The sequence below is a fragment of the Musca vetustissima genome, unplaced genomic scaffold, assembly GCF_032173495.1.
Source record: "Musca vetustissima isolate MV318-11 ecotype Yass unplaced genomic scaffold, APGP_CSIRO_Mvet_v1 utg3748, whole genome shotgun sequence".
Taxonomy (NCBI): Eukaryota; Metazoa; Arthropoda; class Insecta; order Diptera; family Muscidae; genus Musca; species Musca vetustissima.
Genome location: NW_026875244.1, coordinates 24,595 through 36,966, shown reverse-complemented (window position 1 = coordinate 36,966; position 12,372 = coordinate 24,595).

Below are 12,372 nucleotides of genomic sequence, written 5' to 3'. Positions count from 1 at the left end.
GAGCACTTCAGAATTCTCGAGAATTGTATATAGAAGTATATAGTTTATAATGTAAAACCAAAATTTGATTGTAGTGACAATGTTTACAACATTGTGACTCAAAGTCATTTGATTTTTTCATTATAAAATGTTATTCATTAATATGTGAACATGAAAATCCGAACCAAAATTAATGAAATAAAAGATCAAGCTTCATTATCCCCTTACATAAGTCTGGTAGCAGAAATGTTATTGAAAATTAAAGGAGTATTGCAAAATTAAGCGCCATTCCAAAACTTTTCGAACTTCTAGTATCACGTAGAATAATTCATTTTTTTTCGCCAATAATTTCACCTTGTCAACATGGTTTCATAAAAGGAAGATCGACTTTAACTAATCTGATGGAATTAACATGTCATGCACACCATGGATTTTACACTGATTTTAGTAAAGCATTTGATACGGTGTTACACAAACTTTTATTATTTAAATTGGACGCCATGGGTTTTCCATTCAAAATTTTGACTTGGATTTCATCCTACTTGCAAAACCGCACTCAAAGCGTATCTAATAATAATATTTTCTCTAGAAATATTGATGTTCATTCTGGAGTTTCTCAAGGTAGCCATTTAGGTCCACTATTATTTGTGTTATACCTTAATGATCTTCCATCAGTGATTCAATCTTCTAAAGTGTTGATGTTTGCTGATGATGTAAAACTTTTCAGAAATTTAGACTCACTAAATCAAGCCATTAATCTACAAAATGATTTGCACTCTCTTAAATACTGGTGCAGTATTAACGGTATGTCACTGAATCTTAAAAAAATGTAAAAAATTATGCCTTTCTAAATGTCGTTCAATTCCTACCAATTATTTTATAGGCTCTTATAAATTAGACAATGTTGATTCCTTTGTTGATCTTGGCGTTATCTTAGATGATAAATTGCGATTTAATTTGCATATTGAGACCTCCGTAAATAAGGCCAAATCTTTACTAGGATTCATAAAACGATGGTCTAAAGAGTTTGACGACCCTTATGTGACTAAACGTTTATTTGTTAGTCTGGTTCGGCCTACATTAGAATATGGATGTGTATTGTGGAGCCCGTTTTACAGTTGTTATTCTAAAAAAATTGAATCTGTCCAAACACAATTTCTCTTATTTGCTCTTAGAGGTTTGCCTTGGAGTACAGTTGAAGGACTCCCTCCTTATGAAAATCATTTAAAACTTATTCATCTTTCAACACTAGAACGAAGACGTTTAATGCTGAGATCTATATTTTTAATAAAACTTTTACACGGTCAAATTGACTCGAAATTTCTAATCGGTGAAATCAAGTTTAATGTACCTTCACGTCTTATCGTAATTATATACCGCTTTATCTTCCTTTAGTGAGATCTAATTATGAGTTATGTAATCCCTTTAGATCACTATGTGAAATATATAACTACCTGTATAATCGCATCTCTTTATCTGATCCAATACATGTAATTAAAAATTCTATTCTAAATTTAGAACTGTAGAGTGCAAGCAGTTGCCAGATGTTTATGTTTTGTGTTTGTCTTTATTGTTGTGTTTAATTAATTAACTTTAAATTGTTTAACCGGCTGATGTTTAGTGTAGCCGGTGTTTCCCAACATTACTAACCCTCCATAATCCGGATTATGGGGTGTACGTTCTCCCTACGTTATGGGGAGGAGGACCCCTCGGTCGGCAAGGGCGGGTAAGAGTGGCGTGGCAACGATCGAAAAAAAATAGCTAATATTTATATAGCCAATATCTCTATCTCTATATATATAAAAATTACATGTAAACTCAAAAACTACTGCACCGATTTGGACCAAATTGTATATACAGCCTCTATGTGCATGAGGAGTTATTCTCTGTGGTTTGAAGTTCATCTGACAGATGGCGCAATATTTAGTTTTTTTGTGTGTTTTTGCAACGTAACTCAAGAACTACTGCACCGATTTTGACCAACTTGTATGTACAGGCTCTAAAGTGCGTAAGAAGTGCTTCTGTCTAGTTTGAAGTTCATCCGACAGACGGCGCAATATTTAGTTTTTTTTGTGTTTTTGCACCGTATCTCAAAAACTACTACACCGATTTTTAACAAACTTTACGTATATGCACCATGGGGTGTGAGGAGTGTTTCTGTTTAATTTTAAGTTCGTCCGAAAGATGGCGCGCTATATATTTTCGTAGCATTTTGCCCGATTAGACATTGGGTGCTAAATTTATGCAATTCTGATAGGGCAAAACAACGTTTGCCGGCTCTGCTAGTTCAATATAAAAAATAAATATTGTTACACAAAAGCAATTGGAACCTCACAGTGAAAATAATCCACCGGTATTATTTAAAACTTAATAACGATGAAAATTCAATCTTCTCATGGAATATCAAGTTAATATTGCATCAGATTTTTTTTACACTTTACTCGTGAGTTTGATTATTTGGATAGCCGTCGCGAGAATTTGAGACCATGGGACGCGACACAACGATTGCCGAGAGAAAATTAGTTCTTCACCATGCTGAATGATTAGTCGATCTGCTGTCCAAAAAAATCATAATCCCCAAAAATCGAAAAATCCGATTGAAGTACATCCAGGACTGCAAAAATAAAAGAATTTTTGCATTTTCAAAATCTGTTATTTTTGCTAATGAAAGCTAATATATGTTGTTTGGACGGATGGACCAAGTAAGATATGGCGTAAGGCGAATAAAACTGTAGACCCTAAGAACACAATTCCTATCGTAGAGCACAGAGGTGGCTCTTTAATGGTATGGGACTTTTTGAGTGCTGCCTGAGTCAAAAATCTCGTATTTCTTGAAGAATTGATGGATAAAATGTATAATTTAAGCATTCTAAAAGATCATTTGAAATGTAGTGCTGAATGGGGATTGGGGACATCAGGATCGTTAGAGAATGGATGGACAGGCCCCCAATTTGAATCCTATAGAGAACTTATGGAGTATTTTGGAGACAAATATATATAATATTTGTCTGAAAAATGCTTTACGGATAGAATTGGGAAGACTGCAGACATCTTACACGGAAAACTTGATAAAATCTTAAAGTACATTTACATATACGGTTTTAAATCGACTCGATTAACGAAATCCAGAAATACACCTTTAATAATGATATAAATGTCGATCAGCTGATGTTATTTATTATACAGTAAACCACGGATATAAGAACACCAAAAAAATCGAGAAATTTGTTCATATAAGCAGATTTTGCTTATATAAATGTATTTTATATAATAAACCGTATTCTTATAGGGGTAACATTTTCTTATGTCCGTGTTTTTCTTATATAAGATTTTCTTATATCCGTGGTCTACTGTACATGCAAAATTATTAATTTGCGCCAAAAATATTTGTTTGCAGTTTGAAAATGAAAAGAAGATTACAACAGTGGGAATGTTTTTGCAATACATGTCAAAAGAAAAATATAAAAAAATCAAATTTTGGGTTAAGTTATACGTTTTTCAATACATAGATGAGTGCAAAAATATGTGTATACAGTTCACATTATTTAAATCGCTTCGTATTTGAAATGTACGAATTGTACCCTCCAAATCGTTGTTCAGTCTTGTAAAAAAGAACCCAACGAATATTTAAAAGTGATTTTTTAATCGATATTGCATTTGCTGTTGTTGATATTGGACTTTTATTTTTCGAAAATAAGGTACTGTAGCGACGTCAAATTTTATTCGTATCCTATTTAGGATAGTTACATTAAATCTGTGCACAGAAAATAGTTATATTGTCCCGAAAAAAAATCGGTGCTCAAAGGGTTAAATAAAAACTACGATAATACAATTTGAGTTTTGCATTATATAGGGAACCAGAAAAAAATACAACACCATTTTGTGTAATATTTTACATTTATTTTTGATATATTCTCAAATCTGCAGCCGATGAAAAAATATAGCATCAGCATTAATTTTTTCCTAAACCGGGTTTTTAACCATTAATTGGCATGAGCAATGCAAATAGATTAATTTAAAAGAGTTTTATCGCGCATTAACTCAAATCAAAGAAATCGCAACAGAAGATCGTTGCCCTTTGGTTTGCAATTTACTTCAATTTCCTAATGGGAAAATGTGAAGCAGCAAATCCCTTGGCAATGAAAAATTCATATTTTCAACGCTATTTTTAGCGTTTTTGTATGAGTTACCTATATATAGGGGGATTGACTCAATTTGAGGAAAGATCTGGAAGCTATAGAATTATAAATTTGCAGGATGTTCATTCATGTTTTCAATTCTTTTCTGAAAATTGAAAAATACAGTATTTTTCGGTTAATTGCACATCAAAATTTGCACAAATTTTCGTTCAATTAACCAAGGAACCAATTATCCGAACCCGCTTAATTGAATAGTTTGTTCAATTACAATAATCACGTATAATTGGATCTACTAATGATTTAAAAAAATCTAATGTCAAATACAAATTACGCTTTCTCGAAGTTTTTCCTTATGCTGCCTAATCTTTTTCACAAATTATGTAAAATATGTATGCAAAAAAAAGGGCAGATTATTTTTCAATTATTATTAAAGGAAAGTAAAAGGAAATTTATTTTTAATGACATGAATTTTGAATCAATTAAGCGGGAAAATTAATTAACAGGGTTCAATTATCCGAGAAAATTTACATGTATTTTCCTATGAAATATTTTTTTGCCCTATCATGTGGTTCATTTAAGCGTGGAAACCAATTAACCGTAGGGTCAATTAACCGAAAAATACTGTATTTCATTTTGAAAATAAATTTAATTTATTTATATTTCGTATGTTTTGTTTACATTTTTCGACATATCAAATTGACACTATAGTGTTACATACAATTGTCGCATGAACGTTGGTAATAAGAAATGTATGATTTGTGAATGAATCAATATGTAACTCATATTCCCAACTCGGTTTTGAAAAGAAACTCAGACATTCGACGACTTTTCGCATTTGTTTTATTTATTCTGCCATTATAGTCCACAAGGTAGAGTTGTATCCATGGTATAATTATTACAAGGTAGGGCACAGCTACCAACAGATTACAATTTTTTCTCAAGGTGGCTTGTTCCATCAAATCAAAATACATCCCTGTAGGACTTTCATCTACTAGTTTACAAAATGTTTAGTTATAAAGAAATCATTAATCAACTGATTATAAATTAGCTTGAAAGTCATCTAAGGCTCAACCACATTGAAACAAAAAATATGTTCATGTCATCATGTAACACACGCAAAACAAGAAACCGTAAGAATTGCATTCCACACAACAACACAGAATGCAAAGATGAAGAAAAATCATTCTTTTTGAAAGTTCGGAGAGTGAAGACGTGTAAATCGTAATTAATTGTTATTGTGCTCTTTAAGTGTGAAATTAAAAATAAATGGGTAAGTTTTTCAATAATATAATTGAAATGTTACCTAGCAAGTCACATCTTAGAAAATTATGTAAAAAGCAAAGAGAAGATGTTGATCAGCCTACCTCACAGGAAAATATGGCTTTACTGTCCTTCTTGCAGAAACCTCTTGGCGACGGTGGAATCCAAATTTACTGAATTATATAGTACGTATAGAAAATAATAAAACTAAATACGTATTTTTAAACTCTTTACCGTTTCAGATAGCCTAAATGCGTTAAACAGTGCGATGCAACATCAGAACGAAACAATCGTGACAGAATTAGCTAATCAAAAATCGTGACCGAAAAGTTAATTATGCAAGATGTGGAGAACAAAAATGTAAGGAAATATTTCAATGTCAAAACGGTTGAGAATTTATCTGCCCTCAATAACGTTATAGATGAAGACAATCGACTAACATACGTAAGTATCTATTTCCCCTTTTTAAACGTTATTTTTTTATTAATTTTTAATTTTTTCATAGGTAAATTCAATGAAGAGGTTACTTAAAGGAAATTACAAAAGACGCTGCTGGAAATATTTGCAATAGAAATAATAATTGATTTTAACGTAAGATTTCCGAAATGTTTTCGAGTGCCTTATGGACGCCCGGCGATCACTTCAAGTGGAAAAAAGCTATAAGTAAATCATTTATATTAATTTTCTGTGATAAATTACTTATTGGACATATTTTATGTATTTATAATTTTCCAACTATTTATAATAAAATATATTGAGTTTTAAACTGAAATTGTATATTATCTATCGTTATTTCATAGATTCAAACATTGCAGTATTGGTATAATTACAAATTATCCAAGTTAAGTTAGTAAATAGTTGTATTAACATATACCAACTAATAGCCACTTTGAAAATTCTACATACAAATTAATCTCTTTTAGACCGATGTCTATCTGCATTTTTTTAATCTAACTATAAATCGGTCAAAAATAACTAGTTTGTAACCAGTTGAGAAGTTACTGACTACTACCGCGGCCATCGCTATGTAAAAATAGTCAGTTGGTCCAAAGAAAAATAATCGATAAATGGACTAGTAGTGACTATTTTATAATTAGTTTAAAGTTAGTTTAAAATTTGTTCATTTCCCCACAGGGTATATTCTGTGTATGTGTGTGTATTGTTTTGAATACAATGTCAAATAAATTCAAAATAAATTGAAATATATTCAAGTTTAATTGAAATGAATATAATATTTTTAACACGTTCGTCTGGAAGTTATTACTTTGTTATGGATGGAACAAACATTTTATGGTATTCCCTACTGTATTTTGGGAAGAAATCATAACCTTTCATTCATTTTTCGCGTTTTTAGTTTTGTGTTGAAAAAATGTCAAATAAACACAAACACTTGTTGCGTATATTTATTTTATTTTTGGCAGAAGAGGCCACACGTACATAGTTGCTTTTTTGTTATTCACCTCAAGCTGCCCTACCTTGTATTATTGTACCATGGTTGTATTTTCTCATAGTTGACAAAAGAAACTATACCATGCTTCCAAGCACGAAGTAGGATTACTTGAAGAAATTAATATGTCAAGTCTTTTTTTTCACAATATGGACTTGCAAATATAATTATTATTAGAATTCTTCCCAATAATAATTTCAAAACGCCCTGTTTTTTCCAATACAAATGGGGAAAATGAATGAAAGATTGCGATTTCTTCCTTAATCCGATACTGAATACCATGAAATACTTGTTTCATTCATAGCAAAGAAATTACTTCCAGACGAACGCGATAGAAAATCATTTCCTTTGTATTAAATATGAATATATTTCAACTAAATAAGTATTTTGATTTGATAAAAAAATAATAATTATATATATACCATGGTACTCTTAATAAACACGATTTTATATCAATTTTTATATAACATAATTTCCTAAAATATATATTCTAAATGAAATCACTTCCAATTAAGTTGCTGGGTATCATCATCTTATCAAAAAACGAACACATTTTACTCAAGTGTGCATGACGTCTTACCACATTAACATCGTGTTCTAGCGTCATACGCACGCTAATGCTAGTCAGCCAGCTCAAGCTACACCAATTTTCCAACGATGACAACTGTACTTGCCAATCATGTGTGGCCGAGTGTTGCCAACTCACCGACCACATGTCAGGGGTTGCTGCTACCTCGTGCTGGTTTTAACAACACTGATGTCAAACTCAGTACGAAAAAAATCAACCCTAACAAAAATGGCTAACGCCAAAAAATTCAGCAATTTTATTGTTTGGCGAATAAAAATATTTTCGAAATAATTTAAAGCTATTTGCAAAGCTCAGAATATACGGAATTTGTGAAAAATATCTCAACTGGAATACGCCAAATCGATACGAATAGAATTTAAGAACCGGGAAATTCTCGAAACAAGAAAAATAAGTGATTTCATCTGGCCATTTGCAACGATAGTTCGTCGTCGCGTGTGTTTCACAGCAAGAAGAAGGAAAAAAGTGTGCTCACAGCAAAATTCTTAACAAAAGTTTTTTTTTTTTGAAAAATCATTGTGTCCGGTAATCGAAAATACAACGCAAAATCGGAAATTCATGTTGCGTTTGCAATTTGCAAAATAATTTTTGTGGAATTTAATGGCCAAACAGTGGCGGATTAAAGATAATTGTGAAATTCTTGATAAAAACGGGCATATCGTGAAGAAAAATTCTGGCTGGCTGCGATTAAATAAGAGGGTGGTGTCTCTCCTCTAACGTAGAGCGCGCGCGGCTGTCCATAGCCTGTCTCTGCTGCCTGCTTGCCTGTCTGTTCTTTCGCTTCGTTGAGACTCCGCTGGCCTGGCGAGACACAATATATTTCGGGCTCGTTGACGCGCAGTACTCGTTTGATGGTGGTTTCATTCAGTTGGTCTGCAAACGTCAGTCCGAGTGTGTGCGGATTCGGAATCATAGCAGCACAGACCAGACCGAGGCAATTGTGATAAAACACCGTAAATTTGTGCCGCGTACCAAAGGCCAACCAACAGCAGCTTGTCTCCATAAAAAAGAAAAAGCTGTTTGGTGGCGACCACCACGCGGTGGCTGTGAACAAGACCAGTGTAAAGGGAAAAAAGAAACAACCCATCTGTTAAAATACAGAACACGTTAATGTTACCAATAAAGGTTAAACAAATATTGGATGGTGCTTGGAGTAAATATCAGCATCATCTCGAACAACGACAAAAACAACTGCAAACGGATTATAAATTATTAAATGAGGAATTTGTTTTCCCACCAGCAGCAGCATATAAACGGAAATAAACCAAGCGTATAATAAGGAGGTAATTATTTTAATCGAACAACAACAACTACGAATCGATAACAACAATATTTAGTTCATGTTGTTATTTGTGTGTTTTTTTTTAATAACAAAGTCTGTTTGTGACCGGTTGGTTGATGTTTTTAATTTTGGTTAAGAGTTGAGAGAGACCGAAAAAATGTAAAAAAGGCGCGTGTTTTTATTTTCTGTGTGTACCATGTCGGTCGTTCGGTCGGTCCTGTTGTTGTTGTGCTTCGTTTTATTATTATTATTTGCCCTAGACAACCGAGAGAATATGTGTGTGTGTGAATACGACGACGACGGGTCTTTGCTTTTGAATGATTGTTTTTGTTTGCGTGGTTTTATATTTGTCGGGATCGGGATCGGTGTTGAGAGTTTCTGTCTCTTGAGAGAGTTGTAACAAGCGTACTTTTTGTTCACAAAAGGTACGAATTGACATAAACGTACCAAAACAAAAATTATATTTTTTATTATTCGTGGATACATTTACGCTTAAATTATAACATATATTATTTATGCAAACAACTGGTATAAATATTGGCCAATATTTCTCGATAATTATGATTTATTATCATTTGAAGTAGAATTTTAGGTACCTTTTCGTACTTTTTTGTTCCTACCTGTGGCAATGTTTTCCAACACAATTCACAATTTACCACTGTGTGTGCTTTGTATGAACGTGTGTGTGAGTTTATGTTTTTACCAGGGAGATTGTGGTTGTGCAATTGTTGTTATGATGTGAATACATTTCCCAGCACACATTTTGCTCTCTCTATCTCACTCTCACACTGTGTTTACCTGTACAAAAACGTGTTTTACCACGTTTGACCAGCTGATATTTGGCATTTTAGCATTTGGCACAATTTATGTGAATAATAAAAGGGATTTATTTACAAATTGTTGTCCTTTTAAAAGAATGAAAGGTGAAAGAAAATGAAAATTTGTGTACAATTTGTAAGATAAGATAATAATGTAGAATATTTGCACTCTCTCCAAATGGAAATTCAAAGAAGTTAAATTAGTTGTGATTTGTTCATTTGCCATGTGTCATTTGTAAGATACGGAAAAAAAGTCCCACAAAATTTGATTAGTGTAGTGATTAATTGCTGGGCTATGGAATTAAAATTATAAAAGTGAAAAATCCTTTTTTTATCAAGTTCAATGAAAGATATAAAAAGTGTGTTGACATAAGAAATGCAATAGCGGTAAAACTTGTATAAGTTCTGCTCTTGAGGACAATGACATATAAATGATTTAAATTTTTTGGATCATTTGGACATTTTAATGATTATTTCGAATTATACTGATGTTCTGAAAATACAGGCATCTTTCGTATACTTAATATATTTTTTCCAGATTTAGATGTCTGAAGATTTGCGAAGACAACTTATTGGCTAACCTCAGAAACAACTTAGATTATACGAGATGTAGTCTTTTTCATCATTGTCTATAGGTGAAAGCCAGAGTCTATAAAACGTGTTATTAATGATCGTCAAAAACAATTACATCAGTACCAAAATTAATAATAGAAAAATCGATTAGTCACAAATCTGTTGAAATCCTGATTCTAAAACCCCTGCAGATGCCCAGTCACCCAGTCACCCACAGATACTATTCTAATTAAAAGATGATTCTCTAGCGTAGTCGGAGTTGCCATCTTCCATAGGAGAAAGTCTTTAATCCTATCGACAGATACAACATTGCGTCCGAATACATTCAGTCTTTAATAAATATCTTTATACTGGTTATGATAATGGAAACGCACAACTCAAGAAGTATGGACTTCATCGATAGGGAAATTACATTTTTGTAATCAGAACTTCAACCGCTTAAAATTATATGCATTTTTTTAGTTTATTGATTTAGCCATGTCCTGTTTAGAGTATTATAGTGCTCGCTGATCATGGCCGTCAGCAAGAGGGCTATGGCTAGACCGATTGGCCCACCGAAATGTTTTTTTCTTACAATAAGTTTATTTTTGCAACATATCGCAACAGAGGACCAACCTTGACATGAAATCCTGTGAACGTGGCTGTGGTATATATCAATTCAATTTATTTCATACAAGAGAACCTAGTCCAAGGGGCCATGAGCGACCATTTTTTCGGCACTTATCATCGCATAATAGTCTGGGCCATACCTATCCAATTTAGTCCAACATAAATAAACATAAATGTTGGTTTGTTGTCTTCTGAGAGCAGGAATTTTTTATTTCGATACATTAGTCCATTAACGAAGTGAAGATGTGTGCGGAATAAAAATTGAGATTCTGTTCCATTTTACTGTTCTGAAGTGTAGATTTTGGTTATCTCGTATACAAACCATTAACTGTAGAGTTATTTTCATGTTGATCAAATATTAAAATTCGTCAGTGGTTTAAAAAAATTAGTAGTTTGATTTGTTAAACCAAATGTTTCCGATTTTTTTTTTCAACAAATCGTCATCATAAATGCAAACGGACGTAACTACAGAAAAATTCGAAATTGACTTTTTGTTTGGTTATTGTTCATCTAATCAAACTACATGTTCACACAAAAATTTAGACATCTAATGCCAAAAACAGAGATCTAATTAAGGAATTCAAACGGACGTAACTGCACTCCTGTAAGAAACTAAAGCTCGCAATATTGAAGATAGAAATTCGGAACTTATATTAATGTTACTTTTGGGATGTTTGATATTGAAAATAAGATATATCGGCCAATTTTTTACGGTAGCCCCCATATAGCGGTATCCCACATTTAAGGCTTTTCTTAATTTTTTATCTAATCAGCCATAATTAGGTATTTTTCCCACTGGATGAAAAAGTACCCTGTGCAAAGTTTTATCGCTATTGGAGAAATATTAAATGTCTTTATTGCAACAGTTACATAAAATCGTTCGAACCTGTATATAGGAGCTATATCGAAATCTGAACCGATTTTCACGAAACTTCACACACATAACTATGAAAAAGTTTCGAGCAATGCTCCATTTTTATAGATTTTATGACGTTTTTTGCTTCTGAAAAATTAGTAAAAGTGTACTTACGTCCGTTTGCATTTATGATGACGAAATACTCTGAAATTTTGCAATATTTTTCTGTCTAGTCATGTCTAGGCTAGTAATATATTTTCAATGGTTATTACACTAAACTTTTATAAATCTAAAAAGTAGAAACGTTGTTTTGCCTTATCAGAATTGCATTAATATAGGGGAGGTAAAAATTAACGAATTCATAGAAAATATATTTCAGAAAAAATATGAATACTTTTTTCCTACATATTAAATTATGTCAGTACGTGTGGTATTTCAGTTTATCAATTGTTGTTTATTCCACCAAACATTTTTCAGGAAAAAGTCAAGTTTTGATTTAACTACTCTTACCTCAAAAGATAATTTAGTATTGATGGCGTAATTACTATTCCTATTTTGATCACATACGATTTATAACTCCTTTGAATCATCACAATTGGCGCAGATGTTCTTGAGGTATAAGAGGTGTAAGTAACGCATCATTTGATTACTCCAATCTCCGACTTTTTTAAGTTTTTCTTAAAGTTTTCTTTGGTAAAACTCTTCCCACTGCAATCAAAAACAACCGAAGGAAAATGTGCCATGACACATCATGAAAGACATAACAAAGTATGTATTTTTTTGTCTATTAAATTCCTAGGATGATTCTATGGACAATTTTAAG